This window comes from Lepus europaeus, chromosome 16, assembly GCF_033115175.1.
Source record: "Lepus europaeus isolate LE1 chromosome 16, mLepTim1.pri, whole genome shotgun sequence".
NCBI classification, from domain to species: Eukaryota; Metazoa; Chordata; class Mammalia; order Lagomorpha; family Leporidae; genus Lepus; species Lepus europaeus.
The window spans coordinates 20,479,171-20,504,566 of record NC_084842.1 but is presented as its reverse complement, the minus strand read 5'-3'; the positions used below and the strand labels follow the sequence as shown (position 1 = coordinate 20,504,566).

Below are 25,396 nucleotides of genomic sequence, written 5' to 3'. Positions count from 1 at the left end.
AGGAAGAGGAGGAGACATATCAAAAGGATATGGGAGTCAATATCCCATATCCAGAATGATTTGAACACCTAAATAATGACAATATTGGATTATAACAAAAAGAATCAAACCAAATATTGACGAGTTCATCCTGATACAAATCCACAATGGAATGGATGAATGAAGGATGAATGAATGGGGCTTGTCTTTCTTACAGAAGAATGAAAAATAATTCAAAATAATGCAACCTACTGAAGAAGGGAGAGCTTGGTTTCCTTGCCTTTACTTGTGGGATGGACTCATTTCCCAAATACAGAGAATAGAAAGGAAAACAGAAACTTCACAGAAGATTACCTTAATGACATCACCTCTACCAAGTGATCAAGGAGAGGACCACAAGTGAGAAGTCATTGCATATCACCTGTGTATGGTAAATGTGATGAGAACAGCAACTCATGTCTGTGTTTTTTTTTTGTTTGTTTGTTTTTTGTTTTTTTTACATTTCATTAAAAAACAGTAAACATTCCAAGAAATGCACATTAGTGTATAGATGATTCTTTGGTTCTCAGATCACATTACTAACCAACACCTAAATCAAGAATAGAATATTGGCTGGCGCCGCAGCTCAATAGGCTAATCTCTGCCTGCAGAGCTGGCATCCCGGGTTCTAGCCCCGGTCAGGGGGCCAGATTCTGTCCCGGTTGCCCCTCTTCCTGTCGAGCTCTCTGCTGTGGCCCAGGAGTGCAGTGGAGGATGGCCCAGGTCCTTGGGCCCTGCACCCCGTGGGAGACCAGGAGGAAGCACCTGGCTCCTGGCTTCAGATCAGCGTGGTGCGCTGACCACAGCAGCCATTGGAGGGTGAACCAACGGAAAAGGAAGACCTTTCTCTCTGTCTCTCTCTCTCACTGTCCACTCTGCCTGTCAAAAAATAAAAATAAAAATAATAAAACAGAATATTACTTGTACTCCAAGAGTACACATCATTGATCCTCTTTTTTTCTTATTTTTAGAAACCCCATAACACTCTTATTCATTCATGTTGCCACCTGAAATAATGTTATGCTTAAATATTCATTAATGTAAATAGCAGAACAAATTCATTTCAATGGATACTCAGTATCCCACATAGTGGACACTTCAATAGAGCCTCATGACAATTCCCACACCAAAAAAGTACTTGAATTTTTAAATTTTGACTCATCATATCTCCATGTTATGGATTTTTCAGTTGCCAAGTGTACAAATGAATATGTTTTAGATGAGGCTGAACTTGAAAAAACCAATTTCTCATTTATTTATTTATTTATTTGACAGGTAGAGTAATAGACACTGAGAGAGAGAGACAGAGAGAAAAGTCTTCCCCCCGCTGGTTTACCCCCCAAATGGCTGCTAAGGCCAGCGCGCTGTGCTGATCTGAATCCAGGAGCCAGGTGCTTCCTCCTGGTCTCCCATGCGGGTGCAGGGGCCCAAGCACTTGGGCCATCCTCCGCTGCCTTTCCGGGCCACAGCAGAGAGCTGGACTGGAAGAGAAGCAACCAGGACTAGAACCCGGCGCCCATATAGGATGACGGCACCACAGGTGGAGGATTAACCAAGTGAGCCATGGCACCAGCCCCAAAAAATCAATTCTTAATACTCTATATATACATGTTAGAACTGCTGGGTCCCAAGTCCATCTTTGAAGTCCAGGTATGACACTATCACTGTGTAGCATATTAAATCTGCCTGTCTGAACAGTTTCTTAATTCTTCATAAATCAGGTCCAGCAATGTGTCAACCTGTAACAGATTATGTATCATAACTGAGGACAGCAAAATAGTCACTGTGTGGAAATTTAGATCATTTGATGTCAAACAATGAAGTGAATCCCAACAGTCTATACAAAAAGCAGCTTTGCATTCATAAAAGATTGTTCCCTGTGCTGACTAATCCAGTTAGGTAAATGCAACTTTATTGAAGAAAAGAAATGAATTATTAGAGGAGCTATTATTTGCTCATCCATCCATTAGCTTGTCTCACTTATTGAATGCTATCTTAAACAGTGTGTTTGAAGACAGATTAAATAATAGATCTACTATCAACTTAAATGAAATTCACAAACTATTTGGGTATCCTATATTGGAATACAAAGGGTGTTTGACTTCCAATTTCCATTCTCTGTAGACCACATTAGGTCATTTCTTTACTGAGAGACAGGAAATACATCACATTTTATTCTGCTGATGCTATAAATTCAGTGTAAATTCTCAGCCACATTGGTTTTGAGCATAAAGTTTATCATGTAACACGAATCTTCAACAGTGGCAGACTTACACAAGCATGGATATTGCTTGAATAATGCTGCTTCCTGTGATGTGACAACTGGGCATCCATAACAGTCCCTCTCGGATGACTTTTTCAGCATATTAGAGCAGTGAGGAATGGCTTTAGTCTCACCAGCAAGTTACAGTGAAGACAATGGCCATGCAAGACACTTGCTTCCTTAAAACTATCTGTATCTTGGGTAGCTATTCTGTTGTAACAACTTTAGAGTGTCTACAGCTGGAGAACTTGAGTTTTCTCAGATGAGCCTCTGAATGAATGGATTGAGCTAAACAAAAACTAGAATTAGGAAAGATTAGGTCTGAGAGGGAGCTGCCCAATAAGGAAATCAAAAAAGGAGTAGTAATGCAACGTTCTTTCTTGCTACAATGCAGGTTATCCTAACTTTAAGGTAGCATTACATGACATACTTGTGAATTCATTCCCCAGCTACTCTGTAGTACTTGTGTCTGTTTTATAGATCCGTGTAATCTCTGGCACTAGGGGTTCATCTGGGTTTGGATCACACAGCAGTGAACAAACGAATAAAAGACCTTTAGAAATATCTAAAGCAAGAGGTCACTGTGCTCTTAGAATATGGAGAGAAATGCTGCCATACTGTTAATATTGGGGTGATAAAGTTCTGTAAATGAAACTTTAGGTGTTTGAAGGGGTAGCATGTACAAAGTGAACTGTTAAGAAGATACACAGCCTTATTAGTGGCTAACATTAAGTCCCATAATTGTGGCATGCCAGTGGAAGCCACCATCCCAACTGTACTTGCAGAGCGTTTTGTTGGAGGGTCAAGAACCAAATCACAAAGTTCCTCATTCAGCTAATTGAGAGCCATAGTCTGCTTCTCATCGGGCTCCTCTCTACTACATCGCGTGTTCTGAGGTCTGTGCAAAACTTAGTGATCCACGGGGCTGGTAAGGATTGTCTCTCATTATCTTGCTGGTGCCTCTTCACCACCGAGAATCAGTGTGCCAACCCTGAGTTTCAGTTCGCCAACGCCTTTGTGAACTCCCGCAAACCTGATGGGGGTGGGCGATGGTTTACTTCCCATGCCCTCGACACCAGCAAACTTGGGCACCCACTTTTCTTTGTCGTTTTTGGAAAGCCACCTTCTTTCCAAAAATAACTGAGATAGGACTGGGAGGGAAGAGGCAGAGGGGGGACAAAACTCAGGGCGTGAATAGAGGTGTGGTGGAAAAAAAAAAAAAACAAGTGTGGAGAACCCGAAGGAGACGACAGGAACAGAGACTGGAAGCAACAGCTGTGGAGTGTGGCCCTGTACCCCTGCTCTCCATTTTTCTGTTTATTGTAGGGCAAACGAATATCTTGTCATTTACCTGGCGTGATTCAATGAAACATTATTTATAGCTATGTACCACATGAAGTATCCGCCCACTATTTTCACTGTCTATATTAATTACTACGAAGAAAAGAAAACATGGATTGGTCTTTTTAGATCTGGCTTATTTCACTTAGCATATGATGATTTGTAATTGCATCCATTTGGTTGCAGATGTCAGCACTGTATTCTTTTTTAGGCTGATTAATATTGCATCATGTATGCAGACCACATTTTCTTTATTTCCATGTCAGTTGATGGACAGCTAGGTTGATACCATATCTTCACTTTTGAAAATTGAGCTGGTGGGGCCGGCACCCTGGCACAGAAGGTTAATCCTCCACCTGTGGCGCCGGCATCCCAAATGGGCGCTGGTTCTAGTCCCAGCTGCTCCTCTTCCAATCCAGCTCTCTGCTATGGCCTGGGATAGCAGTAGAAGATGGCCCAAGTGCTTGAGCTCCTGCACCCGCAAGGGAGACCTGGAAGAAGCTCCTGGCTCCTGGCTTTGAATCGGCATGGCTCCAGCTGTTGAAGCCATTTGGGGAGTGAACCAAAGGAAGGAAGACCTTTCTCTCTGTCTCCCCTTCTCATGGTCTATAACTCTGCTTGTCAAATAAATAAATAAAATCTTAAAAAAAAAAAAGAAATTTGAGCTGGTATACAATTGCAGTGCAATATCTACTTCATTTGCACTAACTATATTCATAGGAGTGGGATAGCAGAGTCATTTGGTGGATCTAGCTTTAGTTTTCTGAGGAATGCAAATGTCAGCATTTCATTCCTTTTATGGCTGGGTAGTATTCCATTGAATGTGTATACCATGATTTCTTTATCTAGTTATAAGTTGGTGGGCATGTATATTGATTCCATACCTTTGTTATTGTGAATTGAAGTGTTATAAAAGTGTTATTAAGACAGGAGTGCGTGTATCTCTTTCATATGCTGATATCATTCCCTTTACATATATTCCCAGGAGTGGGGTAACTGAGTTATCTGGTGTATCTATTTTTAACTTTCTGAGGCATCTTCGTTGTGTTTTCATAATGATTTACCAACTTGCATTCCTACAAACCATGGGTAAGGGTATGTTTTTTTCCTCATTCTTGCTATTTTTGTTAGTTTCAGACATTTATATCAGTAGCATTTTATAGTATCAGAACTTAAAATTTAGTACCACTTCATGTCTTGACAGTACTTTTAACAAAATCCAAATAGCTTGATTAGTTGGTTTCTCTACAAGATGAGAGACATATATCCTTTGATATTTCCAGGGGCCCAACTACAAATATCAAAGTCCAAATTTCTTGGAACTTTGATTTTTTTTTTGTTGAATGCCTGTCAAGGATGCCAAGAAGGCTTAAAATATCTGGTTGAAATAAAATCCATAGACCAGATTTGATCATTGCTACAAGGTGATTATTCAGATGTTTTAGAATAAGCATATATTCAAACAAATTATAACTCTTAATAAAAAAAACTCAGCTATTTCAATTAGTTTTGTTCAAGATTGTATTGGTATTCAAGATTTTCTGTGGTTTCACATGAAATTTAGAAATATTTCCTAAAATTAGAGTGTCATGGGTATTTTTTAAAGATTTATTTATTTGAAAGAGTGCCATGTGGTGGCATGGGGGAGAGGGAGAGAGAGACAGAGACAGAGAGAGAGACACACACACACAGAGAGCGAGACTTTCACCATACAGTTTAATTCCAAAAGATCCACAACAGCCTAAATGGGCCATGTCAAAACCAGGAGCCTGGAACCCCACCTGGTCTCCCATGTGAGTAACAGCAACCCAGGTACATGGATCATCACTGCTTTCTCTCAAGTGCAGTAGCAGGAGCTGGATTGGAAGAGGTGGCAGGATGAAGTCCCAGGCAGGCTGACATGCAATGGAGGCATCATCCCCCCTACTTTAACCCAATGTACCAAAATACCTGCCCTACCATTGATATTTTTATGAGGATTTCATAGAATATATAAATTATTTTGAGGTAGTATGTGTATTTTAATGCTATTCGTTCTTCCATGCATGAACATAGGATATCATTCCATTTTTGTATGTGTCTTCAATTATTTTAGAATTCAAGATTTTTCTCTGGAGACATTATTCGCTTCTTTGATAAATTTATTACTAGATCACTGTTTGGTGGTTATTGTAAATGAGATTACTTTCTTGATTTATTTCTCTATAAGCTTGTTTGGTATAAAAAATGCTTCTTGTTTGCATGTTGATTTTGTATCCTGCAACCTTACTAAATTCATTTATCAGTTCTAACGGGTTTTACATGGACTCTTTAAAGTTTCCTGTATATGAGATCACTTCCTCTACAAACAGGGATGGTTTGAGTTTTTCCTGTTAGGTTTGAATACCTTTGCTTGTTTCTCTTGATTAATTTCCCTAGATGAGACTTTTAGATTTTAGTTGATAAGAGTGGTAAAGAGTGGATATCCAACTCTTTTTTTCTTTGTTAGAAGAAAGGTTTCAGCTTTCCCCATTATGTATGATGTTGGCTGTGAGTTTAACACTTACAGATTTTATTGTGTTGGGGTATATATTCCTTCTATGCTTCCCTCTTAGGGTTTTATCTTGAAAGAATGCTGAATTTCATCAAATGCTGTTTCTGCATCTATTGAGACGATTATATTTTTTTAAAGTATCTCTTCTGTTAGTGTGAGAGATTAAGTATACTGATTTTAACATGTTGAACCATACTTGCATCTCTGGGATAAATGCCTCTTGTTCGTGGTGTATAAATTGTTGAATTCAGTTTGCAAGAATATTTTTAAGGATTTTTATATCTTTATGTTTGGGTTATAGGTCTCTTATTTCCTTGTTTTGTTGTGTCCTTGTCTGGTTTGCATAGCAGGGATTATTGTATATAATGAGATTTCAAGGATTACTTCCTTTTCAATTCTCTGAAATAGTATGAGAAGAATTGGAGTCACTTATTTAACTATTTGGTAAAATTCAACAGTGAAGCCATATAGTCCTGTCTTTTCCCTGTTTGGAGCTGTTTTATTACTACTGATCAATCTTATTACGTGTTATTTGTCTTTTCGCGTATTCTTTGTTCTCATGGCTCAATTTTGATAGATGTGCAGAAAGCCATTCGTGTCTTCTGGGGTTCCCATTTTGCTGGTGGAGAGTTGCTCATAATAGTCCCCTGTATTTTAGTTGTATCAGTTATAATGTCTCTTTTTTTCATCTCTGATCTATTAACTTAGTCTCTTCATTAGTTAGTCTAGCTAGAGATTGAGTTTTACTTGTCTTTTCAAAAATTAGCTCTTTGCCTCATTGATCTTTTGTATTTTTCTATTCTCCAGGTGTATTACTTCTCTATTCTGTTATATCTTTCCTTTTACCAATTTGTGGTTTGGATTACTTTTTTAAAGATTATTTATTTATTTATTTGAGAGGTAGAATTACAGTGAAAGGGAGAGACAGAGAGAAAAGTCTTCCTTCCATTGGTTCATTCCCCAGACGGCTGTAACGACAGGAGCTGCACCAATCCGAAGCCAGGAGCCAGGTGTTTCTTCCCAGTCTCCCATGTGGGTGCAGGGGCCCAAGCACTTGGGCCATCTTCTACTGCTTTCCCAGACCATAGCAGAGAGCTGGATTGGAAGAGGGGCAGCTGAGGCTAGAACTGGTGCCCGCAGGGGATTCTGGCACTGCAGGCAGTGGATTAACCTACTGTGCCACGACTCCAGCCCCTTGGTTTACTTTTAATTTTTAGTCCTTTAATTTCATAGGTTATTTCCTGTAATCTTCTAATTTTGATATAGCCACTTATTAAAATAAACTTCACTATTAGAGTATCTTTTGCTGCATTCAATGGATTTTTGTATTTTGTAAAAAAATTAATTTTAAAAGTAACAATTCTCATAGGATAAAGGAAAAAAGATTTAAATCAGTGAAATATAAAGGAAAAAAATCTTAAATATCTGTGTTAAAATTGGATAACATAGAATGATAAAAATTAGGAATTATAAAGAAATACACATTGAAAAAACATAAATTTATTTTTCCTATTTTTTAAAAGATTTATTTTATTTGAAAGGCAGAGTTACAGAGAGAAAAACAGAATTCTTCCATTGCCGTTTCACTCCCCTATTGGCTGCAACAGCTGGAGCTGTGCCAGACAGAATCCAGAAGCTAGGAGCTTCTTCCAGGTCTTCCACGTGGGTGCAGGGGTCCAAGAACTTGGGTCATTGTCCACTGCATCCCAAGCACATTAGTAGGGAGCTGGATTGAAAGTGGAGTAACCTGGAATTTAACCAGTATCCTTACAGTTTGCAAATCATAAAATGTACAAGCATATTTCAAATATAGAGATATTTCTAAAGATACACTATAGTGAGACCATGCACTGCTGCTCTAACAGGATACCTCAGATTAAGTAATTTATAAGAAAACAAATGCATTTCTCACAGTTCTAGAGGTTGGGAAATTCAAGGTCGTTAGATCATATCATGTGAGAGTCTTTGTGTCATCCCATGAAAGTGGGAAGAGAAATAAAGGGCAGCAAAGAGGTGGAACTTGATTTTTATTTATTTGAAAGAGTTACAGAGAGGGAGGGAAGGAGGGAGGAAGGGAGGGAGGAAATGAGAGACAGACAGACAGACAGTGTCTTCCATCTCCTGGTTCACTCCCCAGATGCTGCAATGGCCAGAGCTGTGCCAGCAACTTCTTCCAGGTCTCCCATGAGAGTGCAGGGGCTCAAGAACTCAGGCCCTCTTCCACTGCTTTCCCAGGCCACAGCAGACAGCTGAATCCAAAATGGAGTAGCTGGGACTGGAATCAGCACACATATGGGATGCTGGCACTGCAGGTGACAGCTTTACCCACTAAGCCACAGCGCCTGACCCAAACTTGCTTTTATAACAAAGTCATTCCCTTGACAAATAACTCACTCCCACAGAAATGGCCTTAATTGTACTCAGAGTGGTTTTCAGAGTAAAAAAAAAAAAAAATTCTGTTGGCAACATGCCTAGGGAATTGGTTGGGTATTCTGTGAAGTCTTTGATTCAAGTGGATGCTTGTGTATTGTGTCCATGTACCTTCCTCAGTTGTAATCAACATTGACAATGGCCACAAGTATCACTGTGGTCTAGGCACAGGAATTGTGATTTGTGCTGCCATTGTGATTCAGCTCCCTCAGGCACAGCAGGTTATTTAGAAGCTCTGGGAGTTGTGTACCCAGCTGTGTTGTAGGGTGCTTGTGAGATTCTACAGGTCCTGGGAGGCCTGGGCCAACCCCGTGGGCCCAGGGAGATGTGGTGTAATTTAACTGGTAGTAGGCCTGGGTGCCTGTCTACCTCTGAAGGCTACATGTGGGCTTGGCTATAACCAGTATAGCCTGATGGGAGAACTGTCAGTTTCTGAGGGCTGCACAAGTAATTTCACAGGTTGTTAGGGACGGCCAGTTCAGGGAAATCTGTCCATGTGCTTCCATGGCTGAGGGTGAGTGGGCAGGCAGAGCACCTGCTTGTGAGGATCTCAGTGGGCTCAACTTTTGAGGGTGGCTTGTTTAACTATTGAGTCTGCAGGCAGGTAGGTGTGGAAACCCTGTTACTTCATGGGCATTTTGATGGGCCTTGCCACTCAGTAAAGATTGCTCAGCGGCTTTGCTTGGTCTCTGTGCATCAAAATATTCAGTTCTTGTTGTCTAGTTGATCTCAGGAGTGAGGGTGCATGGGTAGGGCCACCTGGGTGCTTAAAAGGCAGCCAGAATGGAGAGTCGTTGTTAGGATACATGGCTACTTACTGAGGCCAACAGCTGAGGTGTGGCTGACTTGTTGCTTCTAAGGCAGCAGGAAGGTGGGCGTATCCCACTTGCTGCTTTCTGGTGATTTCTGCAGTGAGCAGCTCAGAGTGGGTTGAATAATGTCTTCCTTTAACATCTCTGAAATTTTCTGTCCCTCCCTTGTGGCATGGGGAAACCCCCCATTATACTTAAACCATCCTGTTGTCTTCCTGCTTGCAGGAATACAACCAGGAGACATTGAGAGAAGTAAAGTAATGTGTATTTCATAGTAAAGGGAAAGTGCACATCCAGACAGGAATATATGCAGCCTCCCTCTTTGACAACAGAAGTTCTATCCCCTTTACCTGCGTTGAAGTTATTGTTTATAGGATGGGGGTTGCTATGCAGAGTACCTAATTGAATATTCGAAGGAGACAAAGTTTAGGTGGGGCTTGGGTTCCACTCACTTTTGCATCCCCTTTTTGTGAATCTCTGAAGTGTCATGACATGTCCAGGTAGGGGTAGAGCACACACGTGGTCATCTCTAGGCAAGTATCATGGTGTCTCACACAATAAGGCAAGTAAGTGAGGATCAGGGCAGAGTAGTGAAATGGTATGTGAACACTGCAGTCATGTTGGATATTTCCAGCAGTGCGCCTGAAAGGGGGTGATGTTTGAACAGTGTGGGTGTGTTTTCCTCTGCTCCTGAGAGTCTCTCAGATCCTCTTCGCTTCCTAGCTACTCACATCAATAGCATTCTGCCCTTAGTCCCCCAAACCTCATTTCTTTCTCACGTGCAAATGAAACTCATTCCATCACAACTGCTGCAAAAACCTTAACTGATTTCAGCATCAACTCTAAAGTCCAATGTCCAGAGCTTCATCTGAGTCAGATACCTATGAGACCCAAGTCAGGATACTTCCTGGAGCAAATTCACTGTGAGCCTGTGAGAATAAAGAACTAATTTACTGCCAAAACACAATGGGGACACAGTCAAAGAATGGTCATCTCAATTACAAAGGGAGAAAAATGTGAGTAGAAAGGGGTAACTGAACCCCAGGCAAGCCTTAAGCCAACAGGGAAACATTAAATCTTTAATTTTTTAATTTTTAAAAAAATTTTTTTTTTATTTTTCACAGGCAGAGTGGACAGTGAGAGAGAGAGACAGAGAGAAAGGTCTTCCTTTGCCGTTGGTTCACCCTCCAATGTCGCCGCGGCCAGTGCGCTGTGGCCGGCGCACCGCGCTGATCCAATGGCAGGAGCCAGGTGCTTCTCCTGGTCTCCCATGGGGTGCAGGGCCCAAGCACTTGGGCCATCCTCCACTGCACTCCCTGGCCATAGCAGAGAGCTGGCCTGGAAGAGGGGCAACCGGGACAGAATCCGGCGCCCCGACCGGGACTAGAACCCGGTGTGCCGGCGCCGCCAGGCAGAGGATTAGCCTGTTGAGCCACGGTGCCGGCCACAACATTAAATCTTAAAGCTGGAGAGTCATCAGAATGGTCTCCTTTGACTCCATGTAAGCTTTATGCACACACCAGGGTCCTGGAACATATTAAGTCCTTGGAGACTTTCAGAAGCCCCCATTTCCCATGCCCTTTCTGGGTTCAGTCTGCATTTCAGTTCTCCTGGGTTGGCTTCTCATGCCTGAATCCATCCCATGCTGGTGCTGCAAGCTGATAGTACCACTGTTTTAGCATCTGAAGGTCAGCCCTGCTCCTACGGCTCTCAGTGGTTCTGCTCCTATGACAAGTGTCTATATATAGTCTCAGGTTGTCTGTGGCATCTTTTTAAATCTAAGCAGAGAGGTTGTGACATTACAGCTCTTACTTTCTCTGTGCTTTCCAACTTACCACCACATAGTTGCCATCAAGATTTGCTGCTTGTGCCTCTGGACTGGTGAGTGAAACCACGTTTGGGACTACTTGAGCTACCGTTCGAATGGCTTCAGTGGAATTCAAGGAGAAGCTTCTTGAGGCAATCCAGATGTGTGAGCTCTTTGGGACCTCACGGTCCAACAGCCTGGGCCTGGAACAGGATGACAGGATGGGCAGCCTGTAGACGTGTGAAATGTTCTCAGATCTTTATCTTGTTTTGTTGACTATATCCTGGCTCCCTTCAATTCATACTATTCTCTTCCTCAGTCACTTGAATAAACAGTGTTCCCTCCCCATAAGACTTTCATCTGTAGATAGGCAGCTTGGAATTTACCAAGTCTTTTCATCCTAGCATCATTCTGATGCTGAATTCTGTATTTAAATAATCTCTTTCCTCTCAAATATCACAGTAGGTGGCCAAAAGCAACTATGTAGCACCTTGAACATTTTGTTGCTTAAATATTTTTTCTGCTAGGTTTCTAAATTTCTCACTCTTAATTTCTGCCTTCCATAAATTCCAAGGGCATTGATGAAGTTCACTCAGGTTTTCTTGGAGTGTATTATGGTAACTCAAAAGGTTCATAGAAAAATGGAATAGGGACCAGCACTGTGGCATAGTGGGCTAAGCCTCTGTCTGTGGCACCAGAATCCCAAGTAGTTGCCAGATTGTGTCCCAGCTGCTCCTCTTCCAATCTAGCTCTCCACTATGGCCTGGGAAAACAGTGAATGACAGCCCAAGAGTTTGGGCCCCTGCAACAGCATGGAAGACCTGGAAGAAACTCCTTGCTCCTGGCTCCAGATCAGCTCAGCTCCAGCCGTTGTGGCCATTTGGGGAGTGAAACATCAGATGGGAGACCTTTCTCTCTCTCTTTCCATCTCTCTGGCTATAACTCTCTCTCTCTTACACCCCATGCGGGATCTGTCCCTAATGTGTCGTCTAAAGCCAAGTGATGCTATGACTGGTACTGAAACAGTATTTTTATACTTTGCGTTTCTGTGTGGGCGCAGACTGATGAGGTCTTTGCTAATTATATACTGAAGTGATCTTCTGTATATAAAGAGAATTGGAAATGAAAAAAAAAAACAAAAACAACCTGGTGTTAAAATGGAAATGGCATAGAAAATTAATTATTTTGAAAAAAAAAATTATGAGTCGGCGGCAAGATGGCGGAATAGGCAGGGAGCACACTTAGTCCGGGGGGAAAGAAAGTTTAATATAAGTGGAGATACTGCAGGGTCAAGGAAGAGTAGGGGATGAAACAGCAGAGGAAACTCTTCCGGAACTAGTGATTCACAGTGGACCTGCGTGGAGAGCGTGGGAGCCCAAGTTCGGGACACCAGCGGCAGACTCAACGCACCAGCGCTGGAACGCGAGGTGAGCCGAACCTCCATAGACCGAGATACCAGCAGGCAAGCGGAAAGAGGAGGCTAGAGGGAACGAGGCTTGAAACTCCGTGGGGAAAAGTACACCAGGCTAACTAGAAGAGAGAGAAAAAAAATAAAAAAAGTGACTGATACGGACACAAGTTTCTCTCTCTCCGCTCACCTCTCACAGGCGAGCAAGACAGAGCAGGCGCCATTTTGGACATACGTCATAAGCAGGGCGACCTCAGGTCTGCACCAGCCCTGAGCCTAGCAGAAAAACCTGACTCTGGGGGGAGGGGTGAAATAACAGGAGATTAGCATCTAACTTGGCAACCCAGTGGGAGACTGCAGGAGAATTGGAGCCCACACTGAGGGCAGCACAGATTCCCTGTGAGGTCCTTGGGAAAGAGCTTCCGATCTCTGGCTCCTGTGGGTATATCATTTGCCTGCTAACTACCTCCAATTACGTTCAGCTGTGCGGAATTACTTCCCTTTTAAATCAAAAAAAGAAAGAGAGATTTACCACGCCTAACCTGGGAGTGTCATCCTTGACACACCCTCAACCCTGAGGAATCAAACACAGCTCTCAGGCCACACTCATCTCAAGCCTCTAAGGCTCCACTGAAAGCGGACAGTCCACTTAATATAGAGCCATAGTGTAACAAGAAAAAAACACCACAGTGAAGAAACCAAATATCTCCAACATGCCAAACAACAAACGCAAAAACCAAGCTAACAAGAACAAGGAAGAAACTATGACGCCCCCAAATGAAAAAGACACCCCAATTCAAGATTATGAAGATGATGAGATCGAAGAAATGCAAGAAGCGGATCTCAAAAAATTGATAAGAACATTAAGAAGTTCTCAAAAACAAATTCTTGAACTACAGAAATCCTTCATGGACAAGATAGAAAATCTCTCTCGTGAAAGTGAAATATTAAGGAGGAATCAAAATGAAATGAAACAACTAGTGGAACAAGAAACTCTGATAGTGACTAGAAATCATAATGAAATGAAGAGTTCAATAGATCAAATGACAAACACATTAGAGAGCCTTAAAAACAGAATGGGCGAAGCAGAAGAGAGAATATCAGACTTAGAAGACAGAGAACAGGAAAGGAAACAGGCAAACCAAAGAAAAGAAGAAGAAATTAGAAATCTAAAAAATATTGTCGGGAATCTACAGGATACTATTAAAAAACCCAACATTCGGGTTCTAGGAGTTCCTGAAGGCATGGAGAGGGAGAAAGGATTAGAAGGCATTTTCAGTGAGATACTAGCAGAAAATTTCCCAGGTTTGGAGAAGGACAGAGGCATCTTAGTACAGGAAGCTTACAGAACCCCTAATAAACATGACCAAAAGAGATCCTCACCACGACATGTTGTAATCAAACTCACCACAGTGAAACATAAAGAAAAGATCCTAAAAGGTGCAAGAGAGAAACGTCAGATCACTCTTAGAGGATCTCCAATTAGACTCACAGCAGACTTCTCATCAGAAACCCTACAAGCTAGAAGGGAATGGCGAGACATAGCCCAGGTACTAAGAGAGAAAAACTGCCAGCCCAGAATACTATATCCTGCAAAGCTCTCATTTGTGAATGAAGGTGAAATTAAGACTTTTCATAGCAAACAGAAACTGAAAGAATTTGTTGCCACTCATCCTGCCCTGCAAAAGATGCTTAAAGATGTGTTACACACAGAAACACAGAAACATGGTCACCAATATGAAAGAAGGTAAAGGAAGGAAACCTCACAGCAAAAGATCACAGGAAGCTCAATTTCTCTTTGACATAGAATTAAACTCTGATGCTCTGTTAAAGCAATGTGTTAAAGTAATCTATTATGTTCTCTTGATGTCTGTTAAATTCTAATTGTTCAAAAACAGCTGAATTTGTATTAAGAGCTATGGGTTATTTAAATATGTGCTTTTTTCAAAAATTTGAATAATCACCTTGTAACAATGATCAAATTTGGTCTATGTTATGTCATGATTTTAAGAAATCTTATTTCAAACAGATATTTTGGATTTTGAGCCTTCTTGGCATTCTTGACAGGCATTCAAAAAATCAAAGTTTCAAACAATCTGGTCTCTAAAATTTCCAGTAAATCCTGGACTCTGGTTTTTCCAGTTTGGGCCCAACTGAAAAAATCGAAGGACCTATGTCTCTCATCTTATAGAGACACCAACTAATCAGTCTATTTGGAGTATATTAGAAGTACTGTCAAGATGTGATGTGGTACCAGACTTTAAGTTTCTATAATGGAAAATGCTATTAATACAAATGTTTGAGAATTAAAAATTCTAATGAATTTGTGTTACTAGACATGATAGTTATCTTAATGAGAAAGCCCCAGAGGCTTAAAGGGTTAAATACTTGTAAAATCCTACAGGTGCTTTCAAAAATACTGTGAAGTAAGCAAGTGCCTCTTGTTGGTTGATGAGTTTATAATTTTAAACATGGCGACTTAAAGTCTTTTGTCATACACAGTTATATATGATCTGCTCATAAAACTAAAGCGTTGTTGGTTCTGTGTTTAGCTGTCCTCCTATAGGTTCCTATGGACTTTTTCCAGCCACTTTTATTGTATTCAGTACTTTGGGATGGCTCTGTAAACAGATGAAGCCAATAATGTATTAACAGTACCAACTGAGAGAAAGTATGGTTAACTGAGGTTACTAAAAAGAAAAAGCAATTCAAATCAATTGGCAATCTACAAAAAGAGTTAAAGATTTTAAAAGCTGTTATTAAAATTGCAATATTAGTCTATTATGCTATATTATATGTGTGTACATATTGTATGTCCACATGGGGAAATTTTATTAAGAGTTTTATTTTAAATGGCTTATAGATAAGATTGTCCATAAATTTAAGCTGCTAAAATCAATCAAAGATACATTTTAATTTGTGGGACCTGAATCTGTGTATCATATGTTTTAGACTTGTTGGTAGAAAGAAACTAAAAACATTTTAGATGGTTGTGCTTAAGTTTACTGGCTAAACAAACTACACCATGTTAGATATTCAAGAGGTGTTTTCAAATACATGATTCTTAAAATTTATAGAAGGCATTGGACCTTCTGGTAAATGTTTTCTTAAGTTGTTATCTAATGGTTGAAACGGTTTGCTAAGTATTCATGTGATATTGCTATTGTCAGCAAGCGATCTAGGACTTGCTCCCTCATTTCTCTATTCTAAGCCCAACTTGTTCTTTCATTTCTCTATTCTCTTCAAGGTAGGAAACTAATTCTATTATGAAGGAATCCGTAGGACGCACAATTTAATCTTTAGACCTTATAAAAGAGATGGCTAACATTTTTCTGTCATAGCATAGCCAAAATAAGAACTTAAATAATAATCTCATAGCTAGATTCACTTCGCCATCAGCGAAGTATACAGTAAGTAGAAAAAACCTCCCTTTCAGACCAAAGGGAAAGAAAGTTTTAAAGTGAGAATATAATTTTCCTCATGGGCATTGTCTACCTTAGAAAAACTACTACAGAACATGCCTGTGACGATAAACTTGTCGTTCAGGCCACCGAAGATTAGAGATGGAACTTGGGCACTCCCTTGACTTGCATCCTCTGGTCTGCTTTAACACAAACCATGAGGAAAAGAAAGCTTGGCATCAGAAGCAATGGGTGGCAGGCCTATTAATGGCTGATCTGTACAGTGATCTGCCCTCAAGGAGACCCAACAGGCCAGTCCACTGCAGTGGCTTTCAATGTGGTAAGCCTGGGCTTCAGCAGAGTCAGCTTGTGAAGAGCCCTGGCAGCTCTGCCAAGAGTTGGATCACTGGAAATGGACCTGCCCTGGAGTCGAAGGATGCCCAGGTCAGAGCCACAGATCTTATTGGCTCTAAGCTGAAAAGCCCTTCACTCAGCCCAACTTCCAAAGTGACCACTGCAGCTGAGGGGATGGTCAAGTAGGGTCAGCAACATTGCAGGCAGAACTGTAAATTTCTTGTTAGAGATGCCACCTGCCTTTACCTGGCCAGCTCTCCTCCCAGGCCAGCCAAGTAATGAAAGTCAACAGAGTGCCTTCCCCTAGGAGGTTCACACCTCCCTTAGGATATACCCCATGTGAAGAGATAGATAGGTCTGGGCCTCTGAATTTACAAGGCCTAAAGCCCACCAGATTATTATCAAGCCCCTTCTATCAGGTTCTATTTGCCTCTCAATCAGAAAACTTAATTGTAGCTTAGACAGCACCTTTCTTAGCTCCTCTAATAATGACTCTGTCCTTTATTCTAGGCCCTGTCTAGTGCACTTGGGCCTCATTCCTTTGTAATCATAACCTCTACTCTACCACCAATGGCTCTACTCCCAACATGTGTGTACTGATGGTCCTCTTCCCCACTTAATGCTGTATAATTGTTCAAACCTGGTAAATGCCACTCTTAGGATCATTCATTACTATCCTCACTCTGTCTTTTATGACCTTGTCTAAATATGATCAGAGTCGGTGAACTTGGAAGGCTTCCATAGCCTTGGCAACTCATGACGACAGCCTAGGGTGGTTACTGGCGCCATAAACTAGAGTGTCAATTTGTTGGGTCAACAACAGGAGCCACTGTGCACTTGCTCCTCATGTGGGATCTCTGTCCTTAATGTGCTGTCCATTGTGATTTAATGCTATAACTAGTACTCAAACAGTATGTTTCACTTTGTGTTTCTATGTGGGTGCAAACTGTTGAAATCTTTATACTAAATTGATCTTCTGTATATAAAGAGAATTGACAATGAATCTTGATGCAAATGGAAGGGGAGAGGGAGCGGGAGAGGGGAGGGTTGCGGGTGGGAGGGAAGTTATGGGGAGGGGGGGAAGCCATTGTAATCCATAAGCTGTACACTGGAAATTTATATTCATTAAATAAAAGTTAAAAAAAAAAGAAAAAAAAATTATGTAGGATCTCTGTCTCTCTCAAATAAATAAATGTTTTTAAAAATGGAATAAACCCATCAAGGTGGCATGTACCAACGCCATCTAACTAGTCAAAGTGATAAGTTTAAGTTCACAATTGATCATAATGATAGGATTAATAGTCGAAGGGATCACATAAACAAGACTAGTGTCTGCTAATACTAACTGATAGAATTGAAAAGGAGAGAATGATCCAACATGGGAAGTGGGATACACAGCAGACTCATAGAATGGCAGATGTCCTAAACAGCACTCTGGCCTCAGAATCAGCCCTTAAGGCATTCGAATATGGCTGAAGAGCCCATGAGAGTATTTTAGGCATGGAAAGCTAAGACACTCTGGAAAAAAAAAAAAAAGAATACCTAAATGAAAGATCTTTGCAAGTGAGATCCGAGTGGAAAGAACGGGCCATCAAAGAAGGAGGTACCTTTCTCTGAAGGGAGGAGAGAACTTCCACTTTGACTATGACCTTGTATAAATAAGATCGGAGTTGGTGAACTCAAAAGGCTTCCACAGCCTTGGCAACTCATGACAAGAGCTTAGGGTGATTATTGATGTCATAAACAAGAGTGTCAATTGTTAAGTCAACAACAGGAGTCACTGTGCACTTACTCCCCATGTAGGATCTCTGTCCTTAATGTGTTGTACAATGTGAATTAATGCTATAACTAGTACTCAAACAGTACTTTACATTTTGTGTTTCTGTGTGGGTCCAAACTGTTGAAATCTTTACTTAATATATACTAAATTGATCTTCTATATATAAAGATAATTGAAAATGAATCTTGATGTGAATTGAATGAGAGAGGGAGCGGGAGACGGGAGGGTTGTGGGTGGGAGGGAATTTATGGGGGGGAAAAGCCACTGTAATTCCAAAAGCTGTACTTTGGAAATTTATATTTATTAAATAAAAGTTAAAAAAATAAAAAATAATAAATGGAATAAAGTATACAATTATTTTTAGCAAAATTTTTTTAATCTATGCATAATTATTTTGTAATACACATTTTTTTGAAAACTGTTCCTATACAGTGGTTTCAAAAATTCTGTACCAGAAGAACTTTATCTTTTAATTCCATTTCTCGTGAAGTGTTTGAAGTTGTCTTGTGTAATGAGAATTGTCTTTCCTCCAGCTTCCCATACCTTATTCCTAATTTTCATCTGAGATGTTGTCAGAATGGCCTTCTTTGCCCACATTTCTATCAATATTCTGATCCTGACACTAAAAATGATCACTACAAAGTTCTAGACATTCCATAGTCTTCTCTTCTTCTAAATCCTTAACACAGCATCCCATAATGCTCTGCTTACACCAGTCTAGGGTTTTTTTTAGCCTGTTCCCTGAATTTTTTCTATCTTCAACCCATCATCCAGCACCAAAGCTGCTTTCACATTTAAAGCATTTGTTCTAGCAGCAACTCTACTCTTGGTATTAGTATTTTGGCTTTGACTATTTTCTATTGCTACAACAGAATATCAAAGCCTGGATCATTTACAGGGAGAAGAAATTCATTTCTAACAGATCAGGAGGCTGGAACGCTCAAGAGTGAGGAATACTATCTGATGAGGGCCATCTTGTTCCATCATCCTGTGGTGGCAGGCAGAAGGGCAAGAGAGCATGCGTGCGATAGAGGAAGCTCCCTTTGGTAACAAACCCACTCCTACAATAGCTAACCTGCTTTCGTGATAATGACCTTAACCCACCATGAAGGGTCCTGCCTAAACTCCTCTCAAAGGATCCACCTGCCAGTTTCATTACTTGGCAATTATATTTCAGCATGAATTTTGGAAGGGGAATTCAAACCATAGCAGCATGTATGGAAATACTATATACAGATAATTGTATATAAAAGAGCCAATGACTCTCCACATGATTATACAAGAGGTTCTTTCTTATTTCCTCTGTTAGAAAGGCAGACTGAGAACCCAGTTATCAAAATTATTCATGGATTCAGTGAGATCAGAAGAAAATAAGTTGTAAGTCTTGGACTAATCCTCCTTTACATAAACCATACTGTTCTGGTATATTACTACCAGACTTTCCCTTTGGGATGTTGTGGCTTTCTTTCCTGAGCTCTGAAAGATCATAAGGGGTGTTAATCTCTGTCATAACCCTAGGTTCATAGCCTCGCTTTCTAGCCTTTTGCCATATGTTGAAAATTGGAAAGGCCTGTTAGAGGGCAGTTTGTGTGTAGAGGACAAACCCTTATTACTATGTATTGTGTCCCACATATAACATGATCTTAGAAAGCTCTGAATTTCATAAATTTCAGGCTACATATTTGCATATCACAAAAGCCCTCATGTTTAGCTAATGTGATTTGCAGGGAGCATGACCATAAATTGAATTCCTCAGATAGTCTGCTCTATGAATCTGGTCTTGTGCAGCAACTAAGAAGATGGGTGGTTTGCCTTTCTCTCCAGCAGAGATCCTTTACCAGGCCTTAACCTCAGGAATGTCCAGCATCAGCAAGTGTTCCCAAGGTAAAGAGAACTGTCTGGACTTAGCTTTTTTTTAAAAATTTTTTACAATTATTTTCCATTCCTAAAGTTTTAAGTCATCTAATAGTCCTTGCTTCCACAGCTCTCTTAAAGTTTTAAAATATGGTTTTTGAAGCTTAATTGCGATTTCCTAGCTTCCCCCACCCCAGAGAAAACATAGTTTGCTAAGACTTATTATGTCCTACACAGAATGGTAAGCATCTTCTTTATCCTACTTTATAATCCACATTGCAAAGGAGTTGGCTGGCAAATATTCTTATCCTCCATTTATAGATTTTGAAAAAGCTCTCTCTCTGTTTATGCCATTTTCACTGATGGTAGAGAGCAGTGGTAGAAAAATCCTTCTGCTGTTTGGCTCCTCCCTATGTTCTTCATTGCACCCAGGTGAGGTCTATATCAATGAGAGATCAGTCACAATATGAGAACTGACATCACTAAGATAACCCTAGGTTCTAACAAGAACATGTAGTGATCACTAGAAGGACTGGAGATCAAAGGGAAGAGGTGGGTTACCTGAACCCAGAGCATTGGAATAAGAGTACAGCCAGTTTGGTGCAGAGACCTATGGAATTTGTTAGATGTTCAAAGACCTGTGACTCAGAATTCAGAGTACATGCTGCTTGGTAACCACTGGGATATGTGTGGCTGACGATACTGTAGGTTCTGGCAGATACTATATAGGTATGTATGTAGTGTTTACTGAGTGAATGCTACTGCTGCTGCCATGGTGAAAGCTGGTAGTGAGACAACACTGATATAAAGAGCAACCTTACAGGTCTGTCAGGTTTGCAGGCTTTGTGTAGGTCCTTGCAATAGGCTGACTAATGGGTGGACTGGCAAAGAAGAAATGCGATTCATCATTTCACCTTTCCAGTGCAGCAAAGCATGTTGAAAAGATGAAGGATGTTTTGAATTGGGAGACAGCAGATGAACCCCCACATACCCCATCGTTGGCAATGCCTTTGGTCAGGAAACACAGAGACTAATTCCATGAAAAATAAACCTCCAAAATGTTTTAGATGAATGAAAAGTCAGAATATGCTAGGATTTAACTTTCATTTATTAGCTTTTTCTTACAGTTGTGTGATATGATGAATCTTCAGAGTGTTTTAAAATTTTCTGTGACACATGCAATATTTTTACTTCTAGCACACAGAAGATTAATATAAGGGAAATATCATTAGGATTGAGGTTGTTTTCAGGAAGTGTGAATTTTCCTTCTTCTACCTTAGTGGACTTTCGAACATTCCACTATCTCTGAACTCAGGGGGAGGGACAACTTCTGATCCTCCCTTAGGGGGAGGAGCAACACCTGGCCCCCCTCAGTGGAGGGGCAGCTCCCTGCCCTCCCTCAGGGGGAGGAGCAACACCCGGCCCCCCCTCAGGTGAGGGAGCTACACCCGGAACTCCTTCAGATGCAGCATCAACAGTTTGCTTTTCTTCCTCAGAGGATTTCTTCTTCTTGCAAAGGAAACAGAACAAACATAAAAGCAAAAGCAATATTAAAATCAACAAAATAAGTAGCCAGATATAAAGGATGCTTCTTTTTTTTTTTTGTTTTTTGTTTTTTGTTTTTTTAGCAGGGGGTCCACTGTCAATACTACCTCCTACACCTGCTTCTTCACAGGTGGGTGGGTCCCACTTAGAGTCACAGTGGCAGTGGTCTTTGCTGTTACAGACTCCATGCTCATGGCAGAATTTAGGTGAACAAGTATATAGTGGAGGTACCACAAAGGTGCACTTCCTGTTGACACATACAGAGTTTTCATCACACTCTGTACCATCTTTCACATCACCAATGTCAGCTATGGTCATCCCGAAGTGGTAGTCAGTGCCCCAACAAGAAGTGCCATTGATGTTAACCCAATGCACAGAAGTATGGTTTTCATTAATGCTGATTCTTCTCACAGTGTCACACTGAATTCTCCCACACATTACATCTGTAGTATTTTTTTTCTCTGAATTCATTTATTTAGAGATAGAATACAGCCATTCAAAATTGTGGAATACAATATCAATATACCGAATAAGGCTTGGGAATTAAGTTGGGTTGTTATATATTTTTAAAGAAGCAAATGTAGATTTTAAAGGCTTCATTATACACTAATAACACATAAAACAACTAAGATTTTCTGTCATACTACTTGATTTTCAGGTTGAAAGAGTATAATAATCTATATATTTCAATTTCATGGCAGGAGAAACAAAAGCAAGCCTTTTGAATTATGTAATCTATTAACTGGAGTTTTATTCTACAACTTTCTGTCATTCTCCTGACCTCGATGAGTAAAAGGCATCAAGGACACCAGCAATCCATATCACTTAATTATGCACCTCTAACAAGGTTTAAAATCATCAATTCGAGTGTATTTTGAACACAAACTATTTTTCAATGTCAGAGAATGCTAGCTATTTTTAGAAGGCTTGGAATTCCCTAGCTTTGCCACTAAATTAGCTATTTAAGCCTGTACTTCAGCTTCTTCATCTTTAAAATGAGAGAGCTGGACTAGATTTTACCTAAGTACTTACTAAAGCTTCGCATTTGCAGTTTCTTCTTGCCCTGAACAAACCAAACTTTCAAAATAATTTTCAACAGCTTCCTTCTAAATCCATGGTTATCCTGTACAAAATCCTCATCTAAATCTTTCAAAATTTCTAGCATATGTGTCGAGCACATACTTTTGTACAGGTTTATAATGACCAAAACAATTTTTTTAGTGAAGGCCATCTCTACTCAGATTACAGTCTCACTGGGTATTTAATTTACTACCCAACCACCAATGATCTTTCTTTGAAGGCTCTATGCTTCAACCTCTGTCCATAACCTACAGTGTTTTCCATCAAACATTCCCTTTCTATTTAAGTTCCTCACCTTCATTTCAAAGGAAAAATCTGACAAGATTTTTTAGACAACTGGTACTTACTTAAATAGCTATACTCTTTGCCATCTTCTATGAGGCAACACACCAAATGCAAGGATACCTCAAAAAGTTCATGGAAAAAGAAATTAAAGATAGGTTTATTTTGGTACATAAAAATTCTGAAATCCATCCATGTTTTCATAATACATATTTTCCATAAATGCTTTGAAGATCCCTTGTATTTCAAAAGGCAGCCAAACATTTATATATTCTAAAAGTTTAAGATCTAACACAACTGTAGAATCAAACTGACAGTTTTTTTGCTTTTACCCTTAATTTCACAGGTACAAAGCAGAGATTAAATAAACCTACTGATGTCCACTTTTCTAACTTACTACCATACTCACAATGCACTTGGCAAGAAAATAATAAATAAAATGGCAAGCAGTAAAATTTAATTCATGCCAGAACAACACTGGGGAAGTTACATGGGAAGCACATGTGTGCACACACACATACATACCCACAAACACACACACCTTTTTTGAAAAAGTTGGGAATACTGTTAATTAATTTCAAATAAGCACAGATCAAAGTGGGACCTGCATGCCAGAAGTCCCATTCAGTCAAAATCACGATTTGTAAGAACAAGTGGTGCCACCAATGTCCAAACATATAGCATGATGCCAATCCAACTGGAAGAGATTTTCACCCAGATAGCTGTCCACTGACTTTTCATCTCACAAGAGGGCTAATACCTGTACCAGTTGGTAAGAGTCATCATGATATAAAGTGAAGCCAGGAAAAGCATGAAGTGAAAGAAGGAGTAGCTCTAAGTAACACCATCTCTTTCATTATCCAAGGCTCGGTGAACATCATCACCATCCTCCAGTGATCCATCACTTCTGGCTCCACCATCTTCTATTAATGTTGATTCATCACTCGTGAGTGTCAGTTTATTAACCTGACTATTGTTCGAAGTACAAATGCTTGAATAAAACACACACAATAAAAAGAGGATTAGTCCTACAATTCCTTGAGCATGCCACCACTGGACAGACTGCCCATCCTTTGGGATGCTGCTTGTTGTATTGAAGCCAATTACGCTTAACAGACTTGGGTTGCAATTTGTTTCTGGTTCATTGGTCATAGCAGACCATGTCAAATACATTGTGTAGACTGTAATTACTGAAGACTGTAATAAACCAGATCTTGGTTGTGACTCCTGGATTTTTGGCAGTATGGACATTACAGAAGCACCAATACACAGGAGCATGTTGACACTGATAATCACCTTATTTTCTGAACAACCAGCTGGATGAGTGTAGTACACAAAGAACAAGACGATAGCAACTAAAGACAGCAGATAATTCAGAGCTGTTGCTGATAATAAGGCTGCATACCAACATCTTGAATTCCCTTCTTCCATTTTTTCAGCCCACGATTCATTCCATGAATGGGCAAAATCAATAAGTAAGACTAATTGTATAAGAATGAAGCAAAAGGCACCTGCCATGCCTACATAAAACCACACAGTTGTAAAAGTTCCTTCTGGAATAAAGAATGCCCCAATAATAATTGCAATCGCTGCAGCAAATTTAAAGAACCAGAATCCATTGTGTACTGCAGCTCTAGGATCACTGCTGCTCTTCACTTTGATCATTAGTAAAGAAAGGAGAAGATAGAACATAGCCAAGCCAAAGCACAAATGGTATACAGCTTTATAGCCAACCAGAATATTACAAGGGACAACACCTTTCTCATTCTCACAAAATCCAGGAATCTTATTCAGTTGTTCCTGGCATTAACATTACACAAGCCACACACACTCCAACTAGCAAGAAAAGTGCATGAATCAATATAGTTATGGTGGAGTTGTTTCCACTAGGACAGCATCGGCACAGCAAACATGGTGCACTACCACACAAACATGGTATCCAGCTTGCCATAGAGCAGAGCCCCAGGATGCCCCCCATCTTCACGATGTCGCCAGAGAAGGAGATGCCAACAAGATGGAGACAGCGCCTTCTCTGCCTTTCGAGTCTTATTTACTCTACATCTGTAGTATCACATGCTGTATATGATACGGTATCATTACCACAATTACCAAAACAATCACCGCGGGTATTCATTTCACTGTAGCACAGCTCCTTCGCATTTGTGGCTTCCTCGCCAAAAATTTGTTTGCACTGCATCTCCTGGGAAGGGCATGTTTTGTTGTAGCATTGGCTAGTTCCCTGCAGTCTGTCCATTTCACATGTAGACATCTTCTGGACACTCCTGTGATGTTCTGTTGCACCACTCTGGAAGATCACATTCATTTTCCTGTTCTCTACATATTTCCTCTATTTCCCTGAACTGGCAGTCCTTGCAACAAAGCCCAGAAGCGCATATAGCCCCAGGTTTCAGAGTACAGTTTGCAAAACAACAGGCATCTTGTTCACACTGCTTATAGGTTCCACAGTCACACTGCTCGTTTCCATCAA

The 25,396-nt window shown here is 40.4% G+C and overlaps 1 pseudogene; it reads right to left on the bottom strand.

Moving 5' to 3' along the window:
- Positions 1–22,237: 22,237 nt before the first annotated feature.
- On the bottom strand, positions 22,238–24,939 carry LOC133775265 (serine incorporator 1-like; annotated as a pseudogene).
- Between the last annotated feature and the right edge of the window lie 457 nt (positions 24,940–25,396).